Source organism: Lineus longissimus, chromosome 11, assembly GCF_910592395.1.
Source record: "Lineus longissimus chromosome 11, tnLinLong1.2, whole genome shotgun sequence".
NCBI lineage: Eukaryota > Metazoa > Nemertea > Pilidiophora > Heteronemertea > Lineidae > Lineus > Lineus longissimus.
Genome location: NC_088318.1, coordinates 4061 through 21787, shown reverse-complemented (window position 1 = coordinate 21787; position 17727 = coordinate 4061). Strand labels below are relative to the sequence as shown.

The 17727-nt window shown below is 45.7% G+C and overlaps 1 long non-coding RNA gene across 2 annotated transcripts in view; it reads left to right on the top strand.

Annotated features, from left to right (window-relative positions):
- LOC135495724 (uncharacterized) overlaps nt 1-10377 on the top strand; it is a 73022-nt gene extending 62645 nt beyond the window's left edge. For both annotated transcript variants that reach the window (XR_010448592.1, XR_010448593.1), the window contains 2 exons: nt 2844-2963; nt 9638-10377. This is a non-coding gene — a long non-coding RNA (uncharacterized LOC135495724). The remainder of the gene's footprint in view (nt 1-2843; nt 2964-9637) is intronic.
- The last annotated feature ends 7350 nt before the right edge of the window (nt 10378-17727 follow it).

Genomic DNA, 17727 nt, shown 5'->3' with positions numbered 1-17727 from the left:
TCGCTAGTTTGCCTGCTCTGAGACGAGAACTGACTACACTAAAGGATCTTGGTCATTGAAAGTGTGGCTCGCTAGTTTGCCTGTTCTGAGACGAGTACTGACTACACTTAAGGACCTTGGTTATTGAAAGTATGGCTCGCCAGTTTGCCTGCTCTGAGACGAGAACTGACTACACTAAAGGACCTTGGTCATTGAAAGTATGGCTCGCTAGTTTGCCTGCTCTGAGACGAGAACTGACTACACTAAAGGACCTTGGTAATTGAAAGTATGGCTCGCTAGTTTGCCTGCTCTGAGACGAGAACTGACTACACTAAAGGACCTTGGTCATTGAAAGTATGGCTCGCTAGTTTGCCTGCTCTGAGTCGAGTACTGGTCACGCTAAAGGACCTTGGTCATTGAAAGTACGGCTCGCTAGTTTGCCTGCTCTGAGACGAGAACTGACTACACTAAAGGACCTTGGTCATTGAAAGTACGGCTCGCTAGTTTGCCTGCTCTGAGACGAGAACTGACTACACTAAAGGACCTTGGTCATTGAAAGTATGGCTCGCTAGTTTGCCTGCTCTGAGACGAGAACTGACTACACTAAAGGACCTTGGTCATTGAAAGTATGGCTCGCTAGTTTGCCTGCTCTGAGACGAGAACTGACTACACTAAAGGACCTTGGTAATTGAAAGTATGGCTCGCTAGTTTGCCTGCTCTGAGATGAGAACTGACTACACTAAAGGACCTTGGTCATTGAAAGTACGGCTCGCTAGTTTGCCTGCTCTGAGACGAGAACTGACTACACTAAAGGACCTTGGTCATTGAAAGTATGGCTCGCTAGTTTGCCTGCTCTGAGACGAGAACTGACTACACTAAAGGACCTTGGTAATTGAAAGTATGGCTCGCTAGTTTGCCTGCTCTGAGATGAGAACTGACTACACTAAAGGACCTTGGTCATTGAAAGTATGGCTCGCTAGTTTGCCTGCTCTGAGACGAGAACTGACTACACTAAAGGACCTTGGTCATTGAAAGTACGGCTCGCTAGTTTGCCTGCTCTGAGACGAGAACTGACTACACTAAAGGACCTTGGTCATTGAAAGTATGGCTCGCTAGTTTGCCTGCTCTGAGACGAGAACTGACTACACTAAAGGACCTTGGTAATTGAAAGTATGGCTCGCTAGTTTGCCTGCTCTGAGACGAGAACTGACTACACTAAAGGACCTTGGTAATTGAAAGTATGGCTCGCTAGTTTGCCTGCTCTGAGACGAGAACTGACTACACTAAAGGACCTTGGTCATTGAAAGTAAGACTCTATAATTTTGCCTCCACGCTGAAGGAAAAACAAACTCTCCCCCTTTTGATGACAATATTGGCCATAATGGAGTGTTTCAGGAATGATGGATGGAAACGTAGCACGACGTCCGTCTCTCGATTGATGACAGACATGTATTTTCAATTGGGCTTTTAAGTATTCAGTTCAAAAATGTACTCTCGTCCTAATTCATAACAGTGATTTTCATTATCTTTTAGCATAATCTAAGCATGGGGATTCTATGAACATGACCCCCCATAGTTAACTGCTCTTTTAAAAGTATGATGTTCATCCCTGAAAACCTTTGATTGGAATCCCGGACTTTTCCTGAAGCACTCAGGCGTTCTTTATTACATGGCCTTTAAGGAATGAAGAACAAGGATTTATTCAAAGAATCTGTTGTATTTCACCATAGCATATTAGATCCTTGAGGCGGTGTCTAGATTACATGAACCTGCTCTTAAAGCTACGCCGGTTGGAGAGCCGTGATTCAAGTTGACCGTACTTGGTGTCGCAGTAGCCGTAGCGCAGGACCGAAAAAACCGGTCGCTTCGGTGAGATACGCTACGTGGTGATCACGGTGGGCTATTTCCTGTCAACAAGGATATCGACGAATCTTATCGAAAGAATTATAGCTCCAAGAAGTGCAAGTTGTGAACCAATTACTAATACTATACGTTTATGAGATAGCACAGGGCGATTAGTGCTGCCATGTCATTAAGTTATTCTCATTGCAATCTACGTTGTGTGACCATCAGAGAGTTTTTCTACCTCGGTATCTCAGAAACCACTAACTGAGATGGCGCTGTTGCGAGTGTCAGTTCAATCAGTCCCGTCTCAAATTGTTTGTACCGAATTCTACCCGACTTGTCGTTATGGCAGTATAAGGATATCGTATAGTAATGTCTTTCCAAGCTGTCGTATTGTCCATGAAAGAGGCGGAATAAAGTGCAACACAATCTGCCACTGGGGTCTTCAGCATGGAATTGAATATTCTAAGAAAATAAATTCTTAGTTTACCCCAGCACGATTGGACCTCTTCTTCTAAAACGAAATATAATGCTACGATATTATACATCGGGTGGCCATAAAAAAACGTCCTCATTTTATAGAATTACAGCCTATCAATATTTGGTTGATATGGAATACATTGTTAGATATGGATAATTTGGGTATTGTCCTAACATTTCATGAATCTAGCACTTACACTCAATGTTTCACACTAAAACTAAAACTACAAGTCGACATTTAGTATATGCAGCTGTGACAAATTCTTCGGTTCGGAAGAGAATTTGTTCCATTCTACTGACGGATTCTGTTTTCACGTTTAACTGAATATCGAGGACTAACATCTTTCAAATTTAACGTAGGTGTTATGTGTAAAGGTTATTCAAGAACAGTTTTTAACGATGTCATAGTTTCACCATATCCTGCAAGTTTGTTTTCAGCAACTAGTAATGGTCAGCTGAACTCATGCCGCACCCCATCCGACCTCCTTAAATAAAAACATTCAACTGAGTTACATATTTTCATTAACTTGTATTTTCAGTCATGTCTCCATTCGAAAAGTTAGTTTTTGTTGCCGTCACACTGCTGCTTGTCGCTGCTCAAGTGATACTTTCCACCGAAATCGAAGACACAAATGGAGCAGAAGAGTCACTTTTAACAGGTGAGATTACAAAGTTACTTTTCAGGCAGCAACCAACACTGATTATATTGGTTCCTCGCTCAGTGGGATCATAGGGTATGAAGACCGCTCGGGCCGACGTTACCTCGCTCAGTGGGATCATAGGGCATGAAGACCGCTCGGGCCGACGTTACCTCGCTCAGTGGGATCATAGGGCATGAAGACCGCTCGGGCCGACGTTACCTCGCTCAGTGGGATCATAGGGTATGAAGACCGCTCGGGCCGACGTTACCTCGCTCAGTGGGATCATAGGGCATGAGGACCGCTCGGGCCGACGTATACCTCGCTCAGTGGGATCATAGGGTATGAAGACCGCTCGGGCCGACGTTACCTCGCTCAGTGGGATCATAGGGCATGAAGACCGCTCGGGCCGACGTATACCTCGCTCAGTGGGATCATAGGGTATGAAGACCGCTCGGGCCGACGTATACCTCGCTCAGTGGGATCATAGGGTATGAAGACCGCTCGGGCCGACGTTACCTCGCTCAGTGGGATCATAGGGCATGAAGACCGCTCGGGCCGACGTTACCTCGCTCAGTGGGATCATAGGGTATGAAGACCGCTCGGGCCGACGTATACCTCGCTCAGTGGGATCATAGGGCATGAAGACCGCTCGGGCCGACGTTACCTCGCTCAGTGGGATCATAGGGCATGAAGACCGCTCGCCGGGGCCGACGTTACCTCGTTAAATATCACAAGGTATGAAGAACACCCATGGACACTTGTTCCAATGAAATAATTGGAATAATTGCCCCCCCCCCCCCGCCCCGTATCTATATTAGCCATGCGTCAATGATAATCAACGACGTCGATCCGCTCAAGGATGGGCTCGACTCCCCATATTCTACATTCACTACTTTTAAATTTGATACTAATGTTGAAAGAGATTTCACAGACTGACTCGCAGTTCATTATCACTGTGTGTGTTTTTCTATTCCTGGTTAAAGCCCCTCGACTTGGTACTCTTCAACATTTGCAAAGTAACTGTGCAGGAACAAAGCTAAAAAAGAAAGGCTAGAGTCAGATAGAGACAGCCTTAGGGTCTTGAAGGAATATCTTTATACATATTTGTTCACAGCTAATATTGTCAATCAGAAAACGTTAGGAAAGTTCCATCATTCGTATCCCCGGCATACAGTCTCTCGCATCATTAGCTAGCACTAGAATTGCTCGCTGCAATTGTTAACTAAATAATACCAAGTTAATGACATTTAGTGCATCGAAGTCGACTCCTTTATTTGAAGTTAATATTGCTTATCTAAGGTTAAAATGAAGGAAATGACGGTAATATGCCCTCAATGAAGATGTTCATATGATCCAGTTTACAATTGAATGATAGGAGCCACAACTGTGGAGTGGAAGGTGACTTGGCAGCCGACAGCTTGCTTGTAATGGCCAATGCTATTGTTCCTGTGGTGGACAACGCATGCGCTAGTATGGCGATTCCTTGGTTCTATTTCCGCTGCCAAGCTGAAACAAACTCGCTGGCAGTGCGATTCTTAATTCACTGATGTCCGAATTTGTGCGACACTATTGCCGAAATTGTTATAAATGCTCTTTAGTTTCAACAAAGACCTGTGTTGCATGGATAATGATCTTTCCGTCTCCTGAATTATCAATTTCCTCTCCAGCCTCGTCCCAGTCACTGCTCCTCCGCTTATTCCTGAGTCAAGGTTGGATTGTAGCTATAAACGTTGACTGGAGCGATCGACCACCTAGCTATCATCGGTCTCTCGATTCACGTCCCTCACACACATGCTGAGATAACTAAGCAAAGACAGCATTCCGTGGCTTAAGCCAGCTAACAAAGGGAGTAAAACTATTACAAGGGCCAGCTTATTATTTGTAATGAGGCATTTGATAAATATCAAAAACGGCTCAGTTACAGCGGCGTCGTCTACGCTTCATGGCTCAGAGTTGCAAGACTTAACTCATGAGAATTATTGGACAATGTTTGCGTCTTGGACACCTGTGAAATCTACATGCATTATTGTAGGTCACTCAGTCGATGGGCCCACGTTTTATCATGTTCCAGGTAAGACCCAAGACGCCACCAACTACAGAAAGGAATGGTAGCATGCCTATTGGAAATAACCGTAATTGAAGAAAACAACGTTTATATTCTTAGAATACCATATCCGTTTTGGATGTGGAACAACGTAGTGATTGTGACCAGCTAGCGCGGCTAAGACTCTTTGGCTTTGGGTTCCATTTAAAACTGTGTATCATGCTCCAATGTGCAGCTGCTCAGTATCCGGTCTCTTCACTTGAGGTGATGTCATTTTAACACTCGCACTCCGAGTGGTGTTTGAAGCTTAGATTATGATCAAATTGTTACCGCTCCTTCAGTTATGACCAGCAGAACCGACAATAGGATACAGTTGAAATTGTTGAGCTCTTTGACTAGCCTCCCTAACTAAATATCCTCGCAGAAAAAGGAATCGTATTTGTCAATGAAAATGACCTACTTTATCATATAGAAAAGGCGGCTCGTTGAACTGCTACTCCTTCTGAAGCAACTTGTTAATACATCATTTATTAGTTAACACCTTCAATGCACTATAATCATCTAATTAGTAAAACCATTAGCGCCAGCGAATGGTTCTAAACCACTAAGGCTCTCCGTCGACTGTGACAGATATTGAATGAAGTCATCCAACATCCCAAGCCGATAATAACGTTGCTTGAAGTAATTTGTGAAGTTAAAAGCTAAGACTACGGGAGTGTGTTGCATGGTTTTTAATGGTTCCGTGCTGCAGCTAGTTTATTAACTTGATGCAACGCTTTCATTGAAATTAACTTTGGTCTCTGGGGAGGTGGAGACGATTAGGCAAAACAATCATTTAGGGATGGGCTCCAGTTAGGTTAGCCTAGCTGCGCAGTGCACCCAGCAGCTATTCGGTTTACATAAAGTATAACAAAGAACCTATTAGAAATATTATTTTCCAAATTACGATGAACAAAATAAGAGGTGCAACTGCAGGCTGTAACGGCCATCAGCAATCTTTCCCATTCAGCGGGTTCCATCTGCTGTACCGGCCATCAGCAATCGTTCCCATTCAGCGGGTTCCATCGGCTGTAACGGCCATCAGCAATCTTTCCCATTCAGCGGGTTCCATCGGCTGTAACGGCCTTCAGCAATCTTTCCCATTCAGCGGGTTCCATCGGCTGTAACGGCCATCGGCAATCTTTCCCATTCAGCGGATTCCATCGGCTGTAACGGCGATCAGCAATCTTTCCCATTCAGCGGGTTCCATCGGCTGTAACGGCCATCAGTAATCTTTCCCATTCAGCGGGTTCCATCGGCTGTAACGGCCATCAGCAATCTTTCCCATTCAGCGGGTTCCATCGGCTGTAACGGCCATCGGCAATCTTTCCCATTCAGCGGGTTCCATCGGCTGTAACAGCCATCAGCAATCTTTCCCATTCAGCGGGTTCCATCGTCTGTAACGGCCATCAGCAACCTTTCCCATTCAGCGGGTTCCATCGGCTGTAACGGCCATCAGCAATCTTTCCCATTCAGCGGGTCCCATCGGCTGTAACGGCCATCAGCAATCTTTCCCATTCAGCGGGTTCCATCGGCTGTAACAACCATTGGCAATCTTTCCCATTCAGGGGGTTCCATCGGCTGTAACGGCCATCGGCAATCTTTCCCATTCAGCGGGTTCCATGGGCTGTAACGGCCATCGGCAATCTTTCCCATTCAGCGGGTTCCATCGGCTGTAACGGCCATCGACAATCTTTCCCATTCAGCGGGTTCCATCGGCTGTAACGGCCATCGACAATCTTTCCCATTCAGCGGGTTCCATCTGCTGTAACGGCCATCAGCAATCTTTCCCATTCAGCGGGTTCCATCGGCTGTAACGGCGATCGGCAATCTTTCCCATTCAGCGGGTTCCATCGGCTGTAACGGCCATCGACAATCTTTCCCATTCAGCGGGTTCCATCTGCTGTAACGGCCATCAGCAATCTTTCCCATTCAGCGGGTTCCATCGGCTGTAACGGCGATCGGCAATCTTTCCCATTCAGCGGGTTCCATCGGCTGTAACGGCCATCAGCAATCTTTCCCATTCAGCGGGTTCCATCGGCTGTAACGGCGATCGGCAATCTTTCCCATTCAGCGGGTTCCATCGGCTGTAACGGCCATCAGCAATCTTTCCCATTCAGCGGGTTCCATCGGCTGTAACGGCCATCAGCAACCTTTCCCATTCAGCGGGTTCCATCTGCTGTAACGGCCATCAGCAATCTTTCCCATTCAGCGGGTTCCATCGGCTGTAACGGCCATCAGCAATCTTTCCCATTCAGGGGGTTCCATCGGCTGTAACGGCCATCAGCAATCTTTCCCATTCAGCGGGTTCCATTGGCTCTTGAAACCAATCCATCCCACTAAGCCACCTTCGGTTGAAAAACACAAACTTTTATCTCGCTGGACAATAAAATGAACTATTTCCTAATTTGATCATGATATCACTTCTCACACTTATTCAATCAGTACAGTCGGTACAGAATGATGAATACTGACAAGAACACAAACGACAATATCTGATTTACCAAAACGCAAACAAATGACCTAAAATTATTCCTATTTGTTGTATTGATATCCCATTATTCGGCGGGATCTCGCAAGGCGATTCGCTCGCTGGCATTTTCATGAATAGAAAAAATCATCTGGAACATTCGTTTGAAAGTTTATGCATGATAACTGTACAGTCACGCCCTTTTCCAATTATATTATTAGCTACATTAATAGCTGGTGGCTATCATTTGGCACTCACTATGTTCGCAGTAAACAGCAGATAACTGAAAATCAATTCATTCTTTGTTCGATGAGCGACACAGGTAGGTTATTTGTCTGGCCATTCGGTATCGCTGCCGGTCACTGATCACCTCACTTTATGATCAATGCCCTAAATCATTGGTATCAATCATGCTAACAGGTTCTAAAGATGCTCACCTATATAATATGATAAGTTACGACAAGCTGATTTGGCATTAAGAAGATCTTGAAGACCCTTCAAAGGAGTATGAAATAAGCCAGTTGGGGAGGTTATATAGAATAAGAAGATACTCTAAAACCTCGAATACAAGGTCTGAGGCTCCGCCCCCAATCATTACAATAGTTTTGAATGGGGATGGGCCAATAAGTCGGGTACTATTATTTTATCAATGGATGGGCCAATGGAGTCGCATGTGTTATAATCACGCTCTGATCTTGGCTGACATTGACAGTGAAACGAAATCAAGGTCACTGGTTATAGTAGGCCCATTTCTTCTAATAAAAGAGACCCATTGTGTCGTTTCTTTAGTTTAGAATCCCTCCTTCTTGTAATGATTGGAGGCGGAGCGGCATTCATTGCATTCGAGGTTTTGGAGTATCTTCACGAAACCAATATCTAACACTACTTAATGCAATAAAATTTAGTTGCACAGTCGGTGGGTGGTCAAACCCCCATCCTTGATTTGCGTTTGACGAAGGGAATTACCTGCTGTGGGCTGGGCTCTGACTGAGAGGAAGGCGGCATTGGGCCTACAGTCCTACGCTATATTAATAAGATGTGCAATTCTCAAACTAATCTGATAGATAGTTATGGACGGAAGACGAGCATTATGAAGATTGCAATTGCCGCAGGCATTTTGTATCTGTATGGAAACGTCGCCTGATTTCAAAATATCCACGAATCGTTATTCCTGCCGAGAATTGAATTTCTTCTAGACATGGCCTCTCGCCTGATGAGGCGCCCAAGGGAGAACTGTCTCATCCTTTGACCAGGTAAGCGCTCACGTACAGGCTAACTAGCTCCACCTACAGCCTTGTTCGGCCAGAAATTGATATATCATTATGACTTCGAGCCATCAGGCTTATTTGATAACAGGAACACCAACGACTGTTGTCCTCATAGTCGTTGATCCTAGAGCGTCATTCTAGCTTTACGACTGTTGTCCTCATAGTCGTTGATCCTAGAGCACCATTCTAGCTTTACGACTGTTGTCCTCATAGTCGTTGATCCTAGAGCACCATTCTAGCTTTGCGACTGTTGTCATCATAGACGTTGATCCTAGAGCACCATTCTAGCTTCACGACTGTTGTCCTCATAGTCGTTGATCCTAGAGCACCATTCTAGCTTCACGACTGTTGTCCTCATAGTCGTTGATCCTAGAGCACCATTCTAGCTTCACGACTGTTGTCCTCATAGTCGTTGATCCTAGAGCACCATTCTAGCTTCACGACTGTTGTCCTCATAGTCGTTGATCCTAGAGCACCATTCTAGCTTTACGACTGTTGTCATCATAGTAGTCATGATCCGAGAGCACTAGTGTGCAAGAAATCATGACGTGATAGACGCTATCCGTAGTCGTCAGGCTGACCGTATTCGATCGAAACCACCCTACTATTCTAGTTTTACGACTGTTGTCCTCGTAGTCGTTGATCCTAGAGCACCATTCTAGCGTCAACAAACACGAGAGGAACGTGATCCCTTTAACATTCTAGAGATAAAGTGACGAAAAGCATTGTGTTTTTGATTGTTAGTGACTCATTCAGAATAGTCTTCCATCTTCTCAGAGGCGGCATCATTTGTAAAAGCTATCGCACGAACTAGCCAAATCTCGACTGCATTGAATATCGATTGATGTATTTTTGGGTTTTTTCGTTTCAGACTGGTCAGATCTTGGCGGTCTTGGCGAGGTTTCAAAACGAGGCGGCGCCAGCCTCGTTCCCGTTGTCTACAGATGTTCACCATTCAACAACAGCATACGATGTGAAAATGGCGGCAAAGGGCCACGCGTCAAGACAACAAGCCGAGGTCTACTATGCGCATGCTTATGTAAACCTGAATCGGCTGGCCCATCTTGTAAAGCACCAGGCTCTAAAGCAAAAAGATTCCACGCCGACTGGAGGAAGTACTAAACAGAGGTCAGAGGTTACTTCCTCTGCAAGTGTCACTTCCGGATCTGGATATCAAAGCAGGAACAGACTGTACAGGGCTTTGTAAATTCCTTTCTTGGCCTTCTTGATTTCACAATGCAATATTGACAACCCTTTCTAATGTATTTGTAAGTTTGAACACGTCTCCTATTTTGTATAGTGTAAATACGATGGAGGTAATCTGGGAGGAAACAGACGGAGCTGCATTCTTACACTAGCAGCGCTGAACAATTAGTCAGACGGAGTCTTTACCCTCGCTTTACGGCTAAATTTCATTCAAGAACTTGACCTCTAAATGACTCGTATGCTTGTATCAACTTATTTTGAGATATTGTGCTTTGACACAGGTTCGGAATATGTCTTGCAGAACCAGCGGAGAGGGCGGCAAATTACGAATCTGTGCATGCAAGTTATTTCTACCGACAACAATTGAAAAACTGATATTTCTGAGTAAAGGGTTAATATCTTGAAGGATTTTGTTATTACAATCGATGTGCGTCTAGGACGAGGCCAGGCACATTGCAGCATGGCAACCAAGTGGGCAAAAACCTTGGTGTCTGCCTTTTTCACCCTAAATGTCAAAATAGGTAGGGTTGTCCCTCGTGCCTTTTGACGGCTTTTGTAGGTAACGCTCGGTACCTGTGGTCTCTTCGTCTATATGCCTGTATGTCTAGAAAGCCCATTCCAAATTATAGAAACATATCATCAAGTAAGTTTTCAGGCTGCAGTGCCCGCATTATCACGCTTTTTCTTTGTTTTCTGAGGCAGTACATGAGGCGTACGATCCGACAGAAAAGTGCACATTATTTCGCCAATGTCGACATTGAAAGGGATGTTCTAGTAGCAAATTTTAACATACACTTCACAATGAAAATATTTTTAGCCAATCATCCACCAAGATAAAATGATATAATAAAATAAAATAAAACATGTTTCTACGACGCCTTTCCGTGGTATACCACGCTCAAGGCGTCACCACTTCATGGACCCGTTGGAATAGAAAGGTCTTCAAATCTGCCTTGAAAGTGAGTTTTTGTTCACAATGAACATGGTAACGCCATAGTTTTGAACCACAGATAGAAAAACTGCGGTTGCCATATACAGTCCTTGTGCGATGCAGACTCAGAGAATTCTCTGACCCAGAAGTATTAGGGTAGCAGGAAGGGTTGGGCGTTTGTGGTTTCTGAGTCTGAGGGGGTTGGTGTCTGTTGACTGTGCTTTAAGAGAGACTAGGCATGGCGCCAGTCTCTCTTAAAGCACAGTCAACAGGCATTTGGTCTCAGTATTTGGGTTTTGATTGCCATGACTGTACCCCTGTAAAAGTCAGAGGAGGAGAAGTTTGGAATGAAGATGAAAGCATTGAAGAAGAAGAAATGTTATTATATATTGAGGAAAGCAAAATTTATTATGAGACTAGAAGGCAGTGTCCTGACTTGATTATTTTGAAAATGGCAGTCTGAACACATTAAAAGGTGGAACATGGCATTTTATCGACTTTGAAGTGTTCCGCAGTTAAAGGGAGACTATAGGCAGCAGCTAGGTAGGCAAGATAAAGTCATACAAATTTGCCAATAGGGGTCAGTCATATCTCTAGGCATGGCGCCAGTCTCTCTTAAAGCACAGTCAACAGGCATTTGGTCTTAGTATTTGGGTACAGAATCAAGGCAGAATCAAGGCAGCTCAGAGAGCAATGATTGAACGATGCTGTGGACAAGTCCAAGGATACTGCATCAGTCACGACCAACTTCTCATCAGAAAGCGTCACCACCAGCATATTCAATGTTCAGTTCCAACCTGTACCAGTCCAATGCACGCCTGTCATGGTCAGCAGTGGTCAGCTTAGCGCGATATGGAACATTCTTCCGAAACTCAAGCGAGGGAAGTCTGCTCATTAGCCTATCTCGCGCACTGCTCCTTCTTGTCAAACATCGTAGTGAAATCGTGGTACAGTGGGGCGTCCTCGAGGATTGCAGCTGGTCGGACAGACGTGAGGTGGAATGTGGGCGGCTGCACTTCTTCGTTGATGTGTGATGGCAGATAGCACAGTTGTTGCGTTGCATGACAGCTGAAAGTGAATGTGATATCATAGAACTGAGGCGTTTGCAATGAGACTATAGGTGAAGTAGAAGCAAGGAGTGAAATGGGCCATCTTCCAGTGACTAATATACAGAGTAAGGGCACTGGGTGTTGTTAGATTCAGCATTGAATGTATTCCTCGTACAAGCGTGAATAGTGTGGACATACAGTGAGAGGTGAGAGACCCCTATTGACTACTTCTTGTAACTTTATCTTGGATATTATATTAGTGTTGAACTTCTAGCCATGGATTATGAAGAAATTGAAGTTGTAGGCATGGAATATGAAAAATTATTCAACGTTGAAAGACATTATTCCACGAGGCTTTGCCGTGATCGCAAAGGACGCGACGCGATTGGTTCACATGCTAATGAGGTATGATAATGATAATTACCTCTATAATGCTACTTGGATAGCGACTGTGTCGTTGATTGCAACAGTGGTCTATGTCAATGTGTGCCTGTAATGTCAATGAAGTATGATGAGGTGATGACGATAGTGCAATTGACTAGGTGGCGCATTTTAGAATCAGCAGTGAGCACTGTGTGTAACATGGTGGAGGCAGCGGAGATAATAACTGTGTCGAAAGTATTGTTATAGGGCCTTCCCTAGGCCCATGGGGTTAAATTTACAATCCACGATTGAAAAGACGTAGTTTGATCGCATTCAACTATAAATCCATTGAACAGTTGTGTTCCTTGGCTTTAGTCAACCGATGACCTTTTGTTGGGCCATGATCGGGGATTGTAAACTGTAAATGTATTATGGACTGGGAGACAGGGGAAACACAAGTGAAATAGACCAAAACAAGTGATTTTGGGCCTTTGGTTTAGACGCATGCCCCACATGCGCCATGCGGGATTATGCGGGATTATACGGTTCATGTGAACTTGTTGACATCTACATGATCTGGTGCCGTTATTGGTCATGGTACATGGTAGGCCTAATCATCATGGCAATATGTTTCAGGAAAAGCTCGGAGTAAAATGAACTGCCGATGAATAATGATGTTGTTCATGTTTACCATGTTTACTATACATAGCCATAGGGTATGCACTGGCCAGTGCACTTTCTGCACGTCGTCATGGTCATGTACGTGATACCTTGCATATTTTGTTTTTTGAATGCGCATGCTTTTTGGGCAAAATCACTTGTACCAACACTAATGAATAATGTCTTCTTATCCCTATGACTCCATACACAGTGAGGGCATTGTCCCATTCTCATCAAATGGTAACTTATCGTACCGTATTAGGGTGGAAGTTGGGCAGCAGATACCTACCGCTGCACGCCTGTCATAATCAGCAGTGATGAGCTTAGCGCGATATGGAACATTCTTCAGAAACTCAAGCGAGGGAAGTCTGCTCATTAGCATATCTCGCGCACTGCTCCTTATTGTCAAACATCGTAGTGAAATCGTAATGGAAAACGTCTGGCTTTGCGCCAGACGTTGAGACTAATAAGTGAAGAACTAGTAGGTAAAGAACTTCTACTTGCGCGAGACTGCTCTGATAAAATTATCATTGCAGAGACTACGGTGACGTACACATATATTTTTTACAATCAAAAATGCCCTCAAAAGACGACATGGAATGATTATTTTATTGATATTTCCTACTATATACCTTCCAATTATCACTTTATACAAATAGATCGGCGTTAGGTCGCATGCTTTTCTTTCCTGGTGACACTATAAAGCAAAATAGTTGCAACCCCGTAAATGCGCTATAAGTCCAATAATAAGTGACGGTGACCCGTTATAAATGTTTTGCCAGCTTCGCTTTTTTGCCGCTACGCGGCGCGTTGGGCCCTTGCGTCCAGTCCGTGTGCACCGGGAGGTAAGGTTTGGCTGCAGTAGTCCTTTCAGATAAAGGGGCCACGAGCCATATACACACTGGGCTGGTTCAAATCCCGCCGAATACATGATTAATAAAAGTTATCACGCCATGATAAATATAGTTCTTTCCGCATCCACTAGAGGGCTGAGATAACTATTAACTGTTTAGTGGCATCATTGGACAAATATGATAAAGTGCTTAAAAAGCCCTATCATGCCTTAATACTGCCTAGAATGGCCTGACTTGAGGATTCACTGCCACCACAAAGTAGTTTCAACCCCAAACCAATGCAGGAGTAATTCGGTCAATAGGGCATGGGCAGTATCACCATAGTCGGCAATCTCACTCGGGCAACACTTGGAAATAATTTGAAGTATTCGAACCATCTGACGGACTACCGCTCGCGCACATCGTCGGCATCGGCACCGGCAGCTTCGATATATTCATCGGCATCACTCGGGAATAATCGGAAGTATTTGGATCGGAACTATTCAGAACACTGACACCCAAAACGTCATCTCGCCAAGAGGAATCGGAGGCTGCCCGAACGTTTCCGATAAATTCCGAATTAAACATTCTTTTGTCGATGCCGGTGATAATGATGCTGTCCATGCCGTCATCCGTCGAAGAGGAATCGGAGAGTTCCCGATTGTTTCCGATCACTACCGACGATATGTGCCGGTGCCGGTGATGGCGACGCTGATTCATGCCGTCATCCCCAAAGGGAATCGGCGATTGCCCTATTTTTTCCGACCAATACTGATCAGAACCAATTCGATGTCGGTACAGGTGTAATGTTTTTGAGAGTGTCTGTTTTTGAGTGTTTCCCCTCATTGTTTGGGAACGCTCAAAAATAGATTGACAAGTTTTTCTGTGTATCCCCCCTATTGAAAAGTCGTGGTCTCTCTAGCTGCCTATTGTTTGGAAACACTGACACATGGGGAACAACCACAGATGTTACACCGGTGATGCCGACGCTGTTTCATGCCGTCACTCAACTTGATAATCGGAGATCGGCCGTTTTACTACGTCACCGAATTGCAGAGAAGTAGTGCACGCTTTGGTATTCATACATCAGTAAAGCCGATGCAGTCTTTAAAATGAATATTCAAGTCACTCCCCTGGAATGTTCGTTATTTGGTTTGCAAACATCGTTTTGGGCTTTTTTTATTTTGAATAGAACTCCTTTTCTAGATTTTACGGGGTCGGAAAGATATTCTCTCACAGGCAGTGAACGCGGCCCCGCATCGTGTCAAACTCTATGTCTCACGAAAACGCTATTAGAACAATTTAGAATCATTGGAACTTATTCAAATTTACTTATGACATCGACAAGATATAGGGCGGAGATATTCGCATCCAGGGGGAGAAGATGACAACTGGAGCAAGGAGATGACAGAGACTGGAGGTGACCACTGGAGACATTCGCATTGATCCTTTCATTCCGGGGCGAGGTAAGACACGGAGACATTCGTATTCACGGGGAGGAGATGACAACTGGAGACAGGAGATGACGGAGACGCATGACTTGAGGTGACCACTGGAGACATTCGCATTGATGCTTTCATTCCGGGGCGAGGTGACGGAGACATTCGTATTCACGGGGAGGAGATGACAACTGGAGACGGGGAGATGACAGAGACACATGACTGGAGGTGACCACTGGAGACATTCGCATTGATGCTTTCATTCTGGGGCGAGGTGGCGGAGACATTCGTATTCAGGCGGAGGAGATGACAACTGGAGACAGGATATGACGGAGACGCATGACTTGAGGTGACCACTGGAGACATTCGCATTGATGCTTTCATTCCGGGGCGAGGTGACGGAGACATTCGTATTCACGGGGAGGAGATGACAACTGGAGACAGGAGATGACGGAGACGCATGACTTGATGTGACCACTGGAGACATTCGCATTGATGCTTTCATTCCGGGGGAAGTAAGAGACAGAGACATTCGTATTCACAAGGAGGAGATGACAACTGGAGACAGGAGATGACAGAGACGCATGACTTGAGGTGACCACTGGAGACATTCGCATTGATGCTTTCATTTCGGGGCGAGGTAAGACACGGAGACATTCTTATTCACGGGGAGGAGATGACAACTGGAGACAGGAGATGACAGAGACGCATGACTTGAGGTGACCACTGGAGACATTCGCATTGATGCTTTCATTCCGGGGGAAGTAAGAGACAGAGACATTCGTATTCACAAGGAGGAGATGACAACTGGAGACAGGAGATGACAGAGACGCATGACTTGAGGTGACCACTGGAGACATTCGCATTGATGCTTTCATTCCGGGGGAAGTAAGAGACAGAGACATTCGTATTCACGGGGAGGAGATGACAACTGGAGACAGGGAGATGACGGAGACGCAGGAGTTGAGGTGACCACTGGAGACATTCGCATTGATGCTTTCATTCCGGGGCGAGGTGGCGGAGACATTCGTATTCAGGCGGAGGAGATGACAACTGGAGACAGGGAGATGACGGAGACGCATGACTTGAGGTGACCACTGGAGACATTCGCATTGATGCTTTCATTCCGGGGCGAGGTAAGACACGGAGACATTCGTATTCACGAGGAGGAGATGACAACTGGAGACAGGAGATGACGGAGACGCATGACTGGAGGTGACCACTGGATACATTCGCATTGATGCTTTCATTTCGGGGCGAGGTAAGACACGGAGACATTCTTATTCACGGGGAGGAGATGACAACTGGAGACAGGAGATGACAGAGATGCAGGACTGGAGGTGACCACTGGAGACATTCGCATTGGTGCTTTCATTCCGGGGCGAGGTAAGACACGGAGACATTCGTATTCACGAGGAGGAGATGACAACTGGAGACAGGAGATGACCACTGGAGACATTCGCATTGATGCTTTCATTCCGGGGCGAGGTGACGGAGACATTCGTGTTCACGGGGAGGAGATGACAATTGGAGACAGGAGATGACGGAGACGCATGACTGGAGGTGACCACTGGAGACATTCGCATTGATGCTTTCATTCCGGGGCGAGGTGGCGGAGACATTCGTATTCAGGCGGAGGAGATGACAACTGGAGACAGGGAGATGACGGAGACACATGACTTGAGGTGACCACTGGAGACATTCGCATTGGTGCTTTCATTCCGGGGCGAGGTAAGACACGGAGACATTCGTATTCAGGCGGAGGAGATGACAACTGGAGACAGGGAGATGACCGAGACACATGACTTGAGGTGACCACTGGAGACATTCGCATTGATGCTTTCATTCCGGGGCGAGGTGACGGAGACATTCGTGTTCACGGGGAGGAGATGACAATTGGAGACAGGGAGATGACCGAGACACATGACTTGAGGTGACCACTGGAGACATTCGCATTGATGCTTTCATTCCGGGGCGAGGTGACGGAGACATTCGTGTTCACGGGGAGGAGATGACAACTGGAGACAGGAGATGACAGAGACGCATGACTTGAGATGACCACTGGAGACATTCGCATTGATGCTTTCATTCCGGGGCGAGGTGACGGAGACATTCGTATTCACGGGGAGGAGATGACAACTGGAGACAGGAGATGACGGAGACGCATGACTTGAGGTGACCACTGGAGACATTCGCATTGATGCTTTCATTCCGGGGCGAGGTAAGACACGGAGACATTCGTATTCACGAGGAGGAGATGACAACTGGAGACAGGAGATGACAGAGACGCATGACTTGAGGTGACCACTGGAGACATTCGCATTGATGCTTTCATTCCGGGGCGAGATGACGGAGACATTCGTATTCACGGGGAGGAGATGACAACTGGAGACAGGGAGATGACAGAGACTGGAGGTGACCACTGGATACATTCGCATTGATGCTTTCATTCCGGGGCGAGGTAAGACACGGAGACATTC